The sequence below is a fragment of the Geotrypetes seraphini genome, chromosome 2 (assembly GCF_902459505.1).
Source record: "Geotrypetes seraphini chromosome 2, aGeoSer1.1, whole genome shotgun sequence".
In the NCBI taxonomy this organism is placed as follows: Eukaryota; Metazoa; Chordata; class Amphibia; order Gymnophiona; family Dermophiidae; genus Geotrypetes; species Geotrypetes seraphini.
In genome coordinates, this window is record NC_047085.1 from 207990875 (window position 1) to 208003419 (window position 12545).

Below are 12545 nucleotides of genomic sequence, written 5' to 3' on the forward strand. Positions count from 1 at the left end.
TTCAGGGTTGACCACATAGCTTCCGCATTATCAGTTTCCTCCTGATCCTGTAGCGTTTGTTGGACGAAATCTCCCATGCGTGCGAAGTCCGTGCCCCGGAATTTGAGTACCCTCGTTTTTGTTTGTGATTTAGGGAAGCCTTTCCTAAGGTTGAACCATACCATGTTATGGTCACTGGAGGCTAGCGTTTCTCCCACCGAGACCTCCGAGATGCTTTCCCCGTTAGTAAGAACCAGGTCTAGGATGGCCTGGGCCATAGTGGGCTCATGTACCATTTGTTTAAGCCGTACTCCCTTCATGGACGTTAATATCCTCCTGCTCCCACAAGTTGTTGCTGAGAGAGTATTCCAGTCTACATCAGGCATGTTGAAGTCCCCTAACAGAACAGCGTCCCCCCATAAAGTGATATTTTCAATGTCTTCAATTAATTCTGCGTCCTTGTCCTCCGATTGTCTTGGAGGTCTGTATACCACACCAAGGTATAAACATTTTTCTCTGCCTCTGGCCAGGGTAGTACTCCAAACACATCCAAAATTCCTTCCAAAGGTTGCCTCTGAATTTCATCTCAACCAGTCCATAGTTCTACATGTCTTCCCAATACCGCATTCTCACCCTGGTGAAGCAACTTTACACATTGGAAAATGTGCTCTTACTTATTATCTAGATTGCACCAAGCCTCATAGATCTATACTCAACTCTTCATGCCTTTTGACCCTAGCAGACTTGGAGTTCCTGTTACCATCTCCATGTGGCTAATGAACTGTATCCCTTTGCTTATGCTCAGGCTGGAGTGACGCTGGATGGCCGTGTCACTACTTACAAAGTGAGGGCCACTGCGACTTCAGTAACCCATCTTCATTCTACTCCCATTGAGGACATCCGTAATGCTGCAACTTGGTTCTCTATCCATACTTTCACTTCCCATTACTGCCTAGAGAATCATTCTAGAAGGGATGGTCAGTTTGGGCAAGCAGTTCTACAAAATGTATTCTCTTCCTAAATGCCACCATTCCCTCTGATCCTTTGAGTTTCACTAAGCTTATGTAAGTTCTAACTAGAGAGTTGCACGGAGACAGAAATCCCACCCATCCCCGCCCGTCCCCGCCAGGATCCTCTCCGTCCCCACCCGTCCCCATCAGGATCCTCTCTTTCCCCACCCGTCCCCGTCAGGATCCTCTCCGTCCCCACCCATCCCTGCAAGGAATTACCTCTATCTCCGCCCGTCCCCATAAAAAGCAGCAATTACTTCTGACAGGATCATCAATTCCACAGTTTCTTTTGTGTTTGCGCTGCTCTTTTCCTTGTGGAATCTCTTTGGTGGAACCCTTTTTTGGTTTTCTGTTCAGGTAATTAACTTATAAACCCCCTCTTTTACTAAGGCTGACGTGTCCATTATATTATATGGACGAACCCCTGCTTCCAAAGCCTTCCATCCCCGTGGGAGTCCCATTGGCTAGAGATGGGGTCCCCGTGGAAGTCCCGTGGGCCAGAGGGGGGTCCCCGTGGGAGTCCTGTGGGTTAGGGGGGATTCCCGCGGGAACTCCGCGATCCCCGTTCCCGTGCAGACCTCTAGTTCTAACCCTCTTCTTCGAGGTATGATCCTGACAGCTTGGGAATCCCACATGTGAGAATATACTGTATAGCTGCTTATCCTTGGAGAAAGCAAAATTACTTACCTATAGCAAGTGTTCTCCGAGGACAGCACATATATATTCTCACATCCTGCCCACTTCTTAGCTATCTTACTGAACTGCGGGTCCCCTGAACTAACATCAGGTGGGAAGGCACAGGCACACACGTGTTGCTGGTAGTTCTTAAAATATAAAGTGACAGTACACTTTTCACTGTCTGTACCAGGTTCCGTAGATGATATTTCCTACATATAAGAATATATTTGCTATCCTCTGAGAACACCTGCTACTGGTAAATAACTTTGCTATCATCAATGATGCCACCTAGATCCTTTTCCTGGGTGGTGACTCTTAATGTGAAACCTTACATCACATAGCTATAGTTTGGGTTCCTCTTTCCTACATGTATCACTTTGCACGGGTTGTCATTTGGATGCCATTTGAATGATCAGTCTTCAGTTTTGTAAGATCCTTTTGTAATGCTTCACAATCCTCTTGCAATTTATTGTTCTATTGTCCATTTATTTTGGCTTTTTGGAAATCAATACGGGGCCAAATTGTTTGTTGGAAAACCCAGTGGCATTATCCTATGATACTGTGTTATTTGGCATATCAATGAGAGCTAAAAGCTAAATATCAAATAAGAACAACAGGCTATTACTTATTATGACGGGAGTTGCCATACAACAAATTACAAGCAATTGGAGGAGGCTTAACTATAATTTTTGGTGGAATTCCTTGTGTCATATGTATAAAACTAGTCTTAGAGCACATTACATTAACGGGTGCTAGAATATATGTGTGTGTGTCTGTGTTTATTTCTTTTTTTCTCTCTCTCTCCTTAGCCGCTTTCTGTATTTCGGTCTTTCTTTTTCTGTCTTTTTTTTCCTTGGCTGTCCACCACCACCCCTTGCCTGCTCCCCCTGTCCATTCTCCCTTCCTTTTACCTCCCCTGTGTCCTCCTCCACCCCTTCACTGCTCCCCTTATCCAGCAGCAGCTCTTCTCCTTTTGTTTTACCTCCCCCCTGTCCATGCCTCCCTTCCTTTTTCTGCCCCTCTCCCCTCCCCCCCGTTTGCGTAAATAGCATTAACAGGTACATTACGTTTCACAGTAGGGAAAGAGATGAGATAGGATAGGAAGCATGTTCAGCTTTCTTCTTTTAGATGATCTAAGCCAGGAGCAGTTCGGTGGGTAGCAGTGCACCCTCAACAATAAGTAACCGCCTTGATCGTGGCCAGGCACAGGTAATGTCTATTCAATGTAACGCCATACTTCCGTTCCTGACGGGAGTCTGCTGCTCATTCTCTTTAGTGTTTGCCCTGTCCGCGTCTCTCATTCAACTCCCCGTTAGCAGAAGCCCCTGCCCGGCCCTCCCCCACCCCTCCTGTACACGCCAACCAACCTGCCCAGCCAAGCCGCAGAGCGTCGCTCCCTTCGCCACCCATGGACTAAAGTGCTTCCCTCCCCAGCCGACCGTACCAGCCGCTCCCTCCACCCTCCTTCCACATGCCCGCGCTGCGGCCCTCTCGGAATCAACGGAAGAGAGGTGAGCAGAGAGCAAAGAAGAGGCGCCGGTAGACAAACCGTGAAGAGAGGGAGAGGGAGGGGGGTCATAGGTTTTTTCCTTCCTCCACTGTGACGGGAGCCAGAGCCGGCATAGGTGGTTGAGGGGGGAAGTTGTGGTCGGAGTTCCTAGGCCGCAGCGGATGGGGAGTGTGGCACGAGACTGATGGGGCGAGCGCCCCCCCCCCAAACAACCAACCAACCAACCAACTTCCGATTTCAGTTTGTCCGTCTTCCACTGTGCCGAGCCCTTTTCGGGGTCTGCCCTCTGCCGACAGCCCTCCTCCCGGTAGTTGCTACTCCGCATGTCCTGGAGTCCTGGTGACATAGTAAGTGCGAATGCGCACTCTTGCTGGCTACATCCCGATAAATCAGATCTCAGGGAACACGTGGCGAGAGTGCGCATGCATGCTTAGTGTTTTATTATTATAGATGGAAAGAACACTAGCCATTCGGATAGGGAATTTCAAGAAATTTCAGGAGACTTGGGAACCATTAACAAAATATTGTAATGTTTAAATATTGTTTTTTTCCCTTTAAAAATGCACATCCAGGAGGGGGGAGGAGGGGGGGTTTGAGATGATAATGAATTTTGGTATATAGATATGGGGTCCATGATAGATATGTTACGTTTTGGAAAATGTGATTGATTAGGGGGGAGGGGGGATTCATTCTGATATGGACATTAATAGAATTATTAAGTGTGATATTGAGTATAAAATGTTGTATTTATTGTTACACTTATTGTAAGTTTTTAAAAGAATAAAGAATTGGAAAAAAAAAACTTTTAACAACTTTGTGTCATCAGCAAATTTAATTACCTCATAAGTTATTCCTATCTCTAGATCATTTATAAGCATTTTTTTAAAAATCAAGATGGCGTCGAGAGCAGACATGTTAGCAGGCAGCTCTGCTCGTCTGCTTGTTCCAGCGATTGTAACAGCTCTTCCCAACTATGAGCATGGGGAAGAGGAAAGGAACCTCTCGCCCTTACCCTCTGGTGACGGGGACCCCACAACGGATGGTGCAGATAATTACAGGTGCTTTTGCCTGCTCGGGGGTGAATACCCAACCTACTTTGGGGGAGAACCCGAATCATATGGGAGATCTTGGTGCATGAGGAGACCTCCTTGAGCCCGAAGCAAAGACTGGTTCCTCCCCAACCCGGAAGCGATTCGGTGGAAGGAGCAGCTGAAGTTTTGTTACCCTGAGAGGGACACCTTCACTGGACTCGGAAGAAAAAAATGTAGATGAGAATTGCCAGTGTTTACTCCACACCGTAGTAGAAGTGAGAGGAGCTTCGGGAGGGAACATCATGAAGTTTGGGGTGTTGGAAAACCCAGCAAAGATAGACATGGAAGCAATGTGGCAAACTATATCAGTTATGGATTCTAACCTTAAATTGAGCTTTTCAACACTTAACACCTATTATGGGACTATTTTCTCCAAAGTGAAACAACAGGGGTTGTTGCTAACTAAATTAAATGAAAAGTTGGAGAAGCAAGAAGATAAGCTTAATGAGATGAATACTTTGGAATTGGAACTGGTTAAAGAGCAATCTTTTATAGCACGGAAGATGGAGAGTTTTGAGAATCAAGAAAAAATAGCTTGAGACTTTTAAATTTTCCAAACTGTCCTATTATATCACCTGTTGAGATGGCAAGAAAATACTTCCATGAAATATTAGCCATTCCATTAGAAAATCTTCCTCCAATTGAGAGCACATTACTTGAATATTAAGAGACATCTAGGGGCCTCAACTCCTACTGAGACCCCAGGAGATAAAGTTGTGGACATGAATTTATCAACATTTTTGGACAGTTCCTTGGAAGTTATAACAGATAGAACAACTATGTTGATAACTTTTGCTTTGGAGAGTGATAGAGAATATATTCTTCATTTATATTTCCGTCATATTAATGACCAGTTTCTAGGCTCTGATATACATATTTTTCCTGATATTTCTAAAAAATCTCAGAGGGAAGGATAGAATTCTTGGGTTTAAGACCAAGAATACTAGCCTTGGGAGGTATATTTCTTTTGAAATTTCCAGCCAAATGTCATGTTTCATATCAAAATAAGAATTTTCTTTTCTTTGAGCCAAAGCAGCTGTTAGAATTTATTGGGAGTGAAAGAAGGGTTGGTAGCTATAGCTAATAATGTATAATTTATCACATGTTGTGTTGCACGTACCGGCTGTAGGATGGATTGAATCATGCTGCTACTCGAATATTATGTTTAATTAATAATATTTTATTTTCCTTATTGATCTGTCAAATATTGTGGGCTAAGTATGAGGGATATTATTTTTCTCTTTTTTTGTATCATCATGATAATCTAATTCAAGTTGTAATTGTTGTACTTGATTGTAAAATTGAATATGTTATAAATAAAAAATTTTTTAAAAAATCAGCAGTCCCAGAACAGATTCCTGTAGAACCACACTATCTACCCTACTCCATTGAGAATACTGACCGTTTAACCCTATTTTCTGTTTTCTCTTTTAATCTGTTCTTAATCTACTATAGGTCACTGCCTCCTATCTCATGACTTTCAAGTTTTTTCAGGAGTCATTCATGAGGTAGTTTGTCAAATGCCTTTTGAAAATCCAGATACATAATATCAACTGGTTCATCTTAATCTATGTTTATTCACTCCTTATAAAGAGCCATGCAGGTGTTTAAAGATGGATTCATTAATGAAAAATAACAAAATAATAATAACATAAAACTGAGCTTGTGATGCCTTGATGTAAAAAAATCTGTGATGCCATTTTAAGACATCAAAGAGATATTTTTTGTGTGCTTTTGTTTGTACTTATAATCTGTTATGTATGGTCATTTGTAAACCGCCTAATTTTAGGCGGTGTATAAAATTTTTAAAATAAACAAAATATTATCTCTTTTACAACTTAGTTGCTTATTCCTTCAAAGAGGACAGTGTGATTGCAAATTTATATTCCCAAGCACACTGCAACAGCTACATTTTGGTGGCTTTGATGTGAGTGTTGTGAGATATCCTGGTAGTAGTAGCACATCAGCTGTTGAAGAGGCAGAGCTAGTTATGTCATTCTATGATCTTCCTGTCTCTGAGGTGATTGTTCTCTATTTGGCCTCTTGGTATTGGCTGCATCAGATGGCTTTTTTCTATATTTCTGTCTTGGTTTTGGTTCCTGCAATGTAACCGAAGATGATTCCTGAACAAGAGCACTTTGAGGGAGTTAAGGTTGGCAGTGCTTGATTACTGGGTCTGGGTTCTTGTGGCACAGCAGTCTCCGTTGGTCTTAGACAAAGCAATTCTTTCCTTGAACAAATTGCTGGATTTATTTCAAACAGATTGCCTCTTTTAGAACAGTAAGATTTTTAGGAAATTAATTGTTATAATGGTCATTTTTTGTAGGTCACTGTGGTTGTGCATTCTCTTACTTTTGTGAACCGCATCGATCTGAGAGGTTTTGCAGTTTAGAAATGAAATGAAATGTAATGGTAATTCTGGAGGCAGATATGTTTCATTGTAATCAGAGCTTTTGAATGCGATGACTTCTGTGGGCTTGTCACTAGACAACTAAAAGACACAATACTTTAAGTTGGCATAGCTTTGAATTCACAAAATTTTTCCTTTCTTTCATAGATGAGCATAAATTGATCCTTGCCATCACTGGGTCTAGAAGTATTGTTTTTCTGGCACAGTTGCAGCATCTTTGGGAGTTGTGAATGGAGTAAGTCTGAACAATTTCTTGAATACCCCAGCAGCGTAGTTGGTTGAGAACTTTGTGTGTCCTACAACTAAGAAATGCAATATGATTTTTAAATATAGTCCTCATAAAACATGTCAGCAAAGATAGGACATCATGTACTGATTATTGTTTTGTTCAACACAGTTGTTGGCTATCAGCATGGCTTCAGGTTCTCTGACAACATGGTGGTCTAGATAGTAGTGTAGCATTGATATTGTAAGAATAGCTTTACTGGCTCAGACCAATGGTCAATCTAGCCCAGTATCCTGTCTTTATGGTGGCCAATCCAGGTCACAAGTACCTGACAAAAACCCAAATAGTAGCAACATTCCATGCTACTGATCCAGGGCAAGCAGTGGCTTCCCCCATGTCTATCTCGGTAGCAGACTATGGACTTTTCTTCCAGGAACTTGGCCAAATCTTTTTTAAAACCAGCTATGTTAACCACTCTTACCACATCCTCTGGCAATGCATTCCAGAGTTTAACTGTTCCTGAGTGAAAAAAATGTCCTCCTATTGGTTTTAAAAGTATTTTCCTATAACTTCATTGAGTGTCCTTTAGTCTTTGTAGTTTTTGATGGAGTAAAATATCTATCCACTTGTACTCATTCTATAACAGGATTTTTTTGTAGACTTCAATCATGCTTCCCTTCAGTCATCTCTTTTCCAAACTGAAGAGTCCTAACCTCTTTAGTCTTTCCTCATACGAAAGGAGTTCAACGCCTTTATCATCTTGGTCACTCTTCTTTGAACCTTTTCTAGGTTCTGTAAAACACCGCATTGTATACAAATTACTTCTTATTACATTCAAGGTATTGATCACAGAAGAGCCATTATATCTAGCACATTTGTTGAGTCCATATGTATCTGGTAGAAATTTGAGATCTATGAATAAGCAATTGCTTATAATTTCATCGCACAAAGATATAGTCCACACACATGTAAGAGAAGCAGTTTTCTCTGTCAATGGCCCAAAATATTGGAATTCCATACCTCTGACACTTAAACTTATAACTTCCATTGATAAGTTAAAGGAAAATTTGTAAACATACCTTTTTTCCCAATTTATATTCTCTGTTTAATGGATAGCGCTGCTGGAATCTTGGAAAACTGAATAACACCCCTAATGTGGTATTTATTTCCCTTTGCTATAATGTTTTGTATTTCTGCCCTTGTATCCTAGTTTTATGTATTATGATGGGTTTTTTTATTATTATTATTTTTTTTACATTGTATTGTTATTAAAATTTGTTTTAGATTGTAAGCCACCCTGAAGGCTCCCCCTAGGGTGGAATAGAGGAGGAAAATTCAAGAAAAAAAAAATTCTAAAGCAAATGGTGTACCCTGCCTGCCTGCCTGCCTGCCACTAGTCCTGCTCTGTACCCCGTCTCCCCTCTGGTGCTCTAGTGGTAGGCTGGAACAGGGTACAGGGCAGGCCTAGTGGCAGGCAGCCCCCTCACCCGGAACCTTTTTTTTTTTTTTAAATTCCTACGGTCATGGGCTGGCAGACAGACAACCCCCTCCTGGGTACCTTTTTTTTTTTAAATTCCAGCCACAGTACCCTTTTTTCTAAATTCCAACAGTCCAGGCATGCAGACACACACCCCATACACACACCCCGGTACCTTTTTTCTAAATTCCGGCAGTCCAGCGCTATATCTCCTGCCCCTCCCTCACTAGACGGTTGCCTCCATGCCTTGCGGCTGAGTGAAGCACAACTCAGGTGCAAGCTTTTCGCCACCTGCCTGGTCCTGCGATGCTCATGTGATGTTGAAACCTACCCAATGTGCATTAGTGGCCCAAAAATCAAACCAGATGCTAGGAATTATTAGAAAAGGGAGACTAATGCATATGGTACATGTACCTGCTAAAAGTAATTTAATGAATAGTGCATCTGTTACGTCCCTTCCTGATTCAATATGCTAGGTGTTCAATTCCATCCCGCAATCCAGGTATTGCAGGAATTCACATCTTTTCAGAACACATGGTGCACTCCCCCTAGTGGTAAAATCAGTTTTAATTTTCTGCAAGCAGTCTGGGCAGAAGTCTTTTGCTGTTGCTCTGCTTCTGTTTCTTATTTTTTCGATTAAAGTTTGCTTAAACTTCATTTCTTGTGGCATCAGTGCTTTGAGACCCCTGCCCGGTGTTCTACTGTTGGAGAAAAGGATACAGTCCTGCGGAGCTGGACTGCAGCTTCACATAGAAACTCAGGTGGATCAGTGAAGCCAGTCTGCTGTGTGCCATCTTCTGGAAGTACTCGGGGTCCCTCAAATGGAGTTTGCTGGCTGGTGATCCCACAGTCACAGGTTTCTAGTGCAGGCTGAGTGCACCTGGACCGAAACCCATCCCCAGCCACATGGCAGAGGATCTGTGGGGGCAGAGGTTGGTGTTGGTCTCTGGCCGGCTGGCAGTCCATAGATATCCATTCCTGGTCATTTGAAGCTCTTCTGAGGCAGAAAAGTCCTTGCTTTTCCATTCAGCTGCTGCAAAATGCTGACAGGCAGAAGGCACCAGACTCTGTGAGTATAACTACATGGGTTCCTATGGGAACTTTGGGGTGGCTTGGAAAACGTTTTAAAAAATTTTCTTCACAGTTTCTGTGGGTAGGGTTCAGGCTCCCCAGACCCCAAATCTCTATTTTTTATTTTCAGATGTTTGTTGTTTTTGGCGCAAATTCGTGACAGCGGCGATCTTGGATTTTAAAATAGATCTTTTTTTCTAACTTTTAATTCTGCCTCAAAAAACCCTCAATTTGACTCAAAATTGATTAGGGTGGGACTCCCCAGCCCCTAATTTATTGGATTTGGACATTGATTGTGCTGGATGGGCACCAGATCAGTGAATCTGAAACATGTGCCGTAGTGCACCAGGGAGGGGGCAGTAGCTACGGACTTTGCCTCCTATGTGTCCTCTTGGGCTGGGGAGTCAGCCTGGTTCCGTGCCTTCCAAAGAAAATTTTGCCCAGGGGCTGTTCTGGAGTAGTTTGCCTGCATTCCAAGTCTGGGGAGTCTTTTGACGCACAGCCCTGCCATGGTTGCAGAGTGAGCCCTAAAATTCTCTGGCTTAAATTAGAGTCTTGCTTGATGTCCAGTCCTATCTCATATAAACTTTTTATCACCTGGACTCTGTATGATTGCCACTTTTAATAATTCTTAAAGGGAAGCCTCAGCCCCACCACTCCACCGCTAAGCCGCTTTTCAAACTGTGGGAAGCTTTACGTGGTGCCTCATCATTGGCTGTCCACTTAGCTATGGTAACACCTTCCTTATTCTAATTTTTCATAATTTGAATACATATAAATTGTATTGCGTCAATCGCATTTCTTCCAATAAATAATCATAAATATAAAGTGCATATGTGGTTAGCTTATACTTGGCTTATATCACAGCCAAACCCGGGAGTCTGACCCGACATGTTTCGCATCTATATGCTGTATCAAGGGTTCCCCGAGGCCGCTGCTATCATCCGACTCCAAAGTGTGTAAGCCTGGTAGGCTTTACTCACAGGGGGTTCTAGGAGTTAGGTGGAGCCTGAGCAGGCTTCCAATTAGGTAGTCCTGGATTTAGCCAGAAGTCTAGCAGTGGCCTCCTAGAAAGTTCAGGTTGTAGGCTTTGTGTGTTTTCAGGCGTGCAGAGGAGCTAGTTCGCTTACTACTCTTTGAGATCTGACAAGGTGTATGAGGGGGATGCTTCGTTCGCGTCCTCCCTTGCATCTCCTTTTCCCTTCGTGGATTCTTAACATCATTTTACAAGGTCTTGATGAGGCTTCCTTTGAACCACAGCCGCCAATTTCACTTCCAGCACTCTTGACAGGAAGGGTGGCAGCGTTATGAGCATTATCTTGTGCGATTCCTCCTGATGAAATTTGCAGGACGGCTTTTAGTCCTCTCTTCATATTTTTACCCAGTTTTACTGAATGGATATGGCTGCGCATTCTGCTGCCATTTTTGGGGACCTCAGGTTTTGTGGGCAGGCTCTTCTTTCATCTCCCTAGCTTCCGTGGCTATGGTACTTCACCTAGCATATCGAATCCAGAAGGGACGTAACAGAATGGAAGATTAGGTTTCTACCTATGATAATCTTCTTTCTGTTAGTCCCTGGAGGATTCCATATAACCCGCCCTCTCAGTGGTTTGGAATAGCCTGCTTCTTTCTGCCTCGGTTATTCTCTTTACAGGCTTGAAGATTGTCCAGCCAGTTGCTGAATCCTGTGGGGAGTTTTATGTTAGTGTGCATATTACCAAGAGCTCTTTCTTGGGGTGCTCGTTGCACACAGCAGGTTAGTTCTACATTGTAAATCAGTATTTTTCTATGTTGCCTTTGTGCCTGTTTTAACTTGTTGATATTTTGCAGAGCATATCAGTTTGTGACTTACTTGTGTTGATGGGGATTCTCCCCTGTACCCCCCTTTGTCCTGGATTTATAGGTATGTGCTTGGCTTTGGGACTGAACTGATTTTACCACTAATGGGAGTGCACCATGTGTTCTGAAAAGATGTGAATTCCTGCAATACCCGGACTGTGGGTTGGGATTGAACACCTAGCATATGAAATCCTCCAGGGACTAACAGAAAGAAGATTATCTTAGGTAGAAACCTAATCTTCCATTGTTCCTGTGAAAGACTGACTTATTTCAAATGAATGACCAGGTGTCAACTTGTTTACTGATGGCTGGTTTTGTTTTTTTTTAATTTTGGCGGGGGGGAGGGGGAGGAGGGGGGGAGTCTTCAATTGCAACTTTGTATTACTGATGCCCTTCATCATCAAGGTTTATAAGAATAGCCATATTGGATCAGAACGTAGGTCCATCTAGCCCACTATCCTGCTTCCAACAGTGGCCAAGCCACATCACAAGTTTCAAGTTTATTAAAATTTGTTAACCTGCTTATCACATTTCTAAGCGGCGTACATATTAAAAAATCATAAAATCGGGGATTACAATTATACTTCAAAAGACTGTTAGATGACATGACAGTATCATACAAACAAGATGAGATATATGGATGAAGGGTAAAAATGTAATGTTGAATATTTTAAGTTCTTGTAAACCGTGTCGAGCTCCATTCTCATGGAGATGATGCGGTATATAAACTTAAGGTTTAGATTAGATTAGATTAGAAGAGTAAAACATGAAAGGTTGGTTCAATAGGAGAGGGGGTCCTGGATGTGCTAGTCTAAATTGTGGATGAATAGAAATCACAAGTCAAATGCATCTCTAAAAAAGGAAAGTTTTTAGATTGGATTTGAAGCGATCAAGTGAAGATTCTTCTCTTAGGTGAATTGGCATGGAATTCCATAATTCAGGGGCATTAACTGAGAAGATAGAAGAGCAGGTGATGTCATATATAATTTGTCACATTGAGGGGATAGCTAGAAGATGTTGGTTGCTTGAACGGAGAGATCAGTTGGGGGCATAGGGGGGTTAGAAGTCTATCTAGAAATTTTGGTGAATGGGAGGATTGTATTTTTAATGCTAGAAGTAGAATTTTATAAGTTATTCTGTGAGAGATGGGGAGCCAATGTGCACTGATCAAGAGAAGTGTAACGTGATCATACTTTTTTGCTTTTGTTATCAATTTGATTGCTGTATTATGCATTTGTAGGCATCTGAGTTCTT

General features: G+C 42.5%; 1 protein-coding gene across 14 annotated transcripts in view; it reads left to right on the forward strand.

Moving 5' to 3' along the window:
• Nucleotides 1-12545, forward strand: part of FAM217A (family with sequence similarity 217 member A) — a 166451-nt gene that overhangs the window by 47565 nt on the left and 106341 nt on the right. For 6 of the 14 annotated variants that reach the window (XM_033934805.1, XM_033934808.1, XM_033934806.1 and 3 more), the window contains one exon: nt 6826-6913. The exons of the other annotated variants lie outside the window; for them this stretch is intronic. The gene's annotated coding sequence lies outside the window, so the exon portion shown is untranslated. The remainder of the gene's footprint in view (nt 1-6825; nt 6914-12545) is intronic. 14 annotated transcript variants of the gene reach the window in all.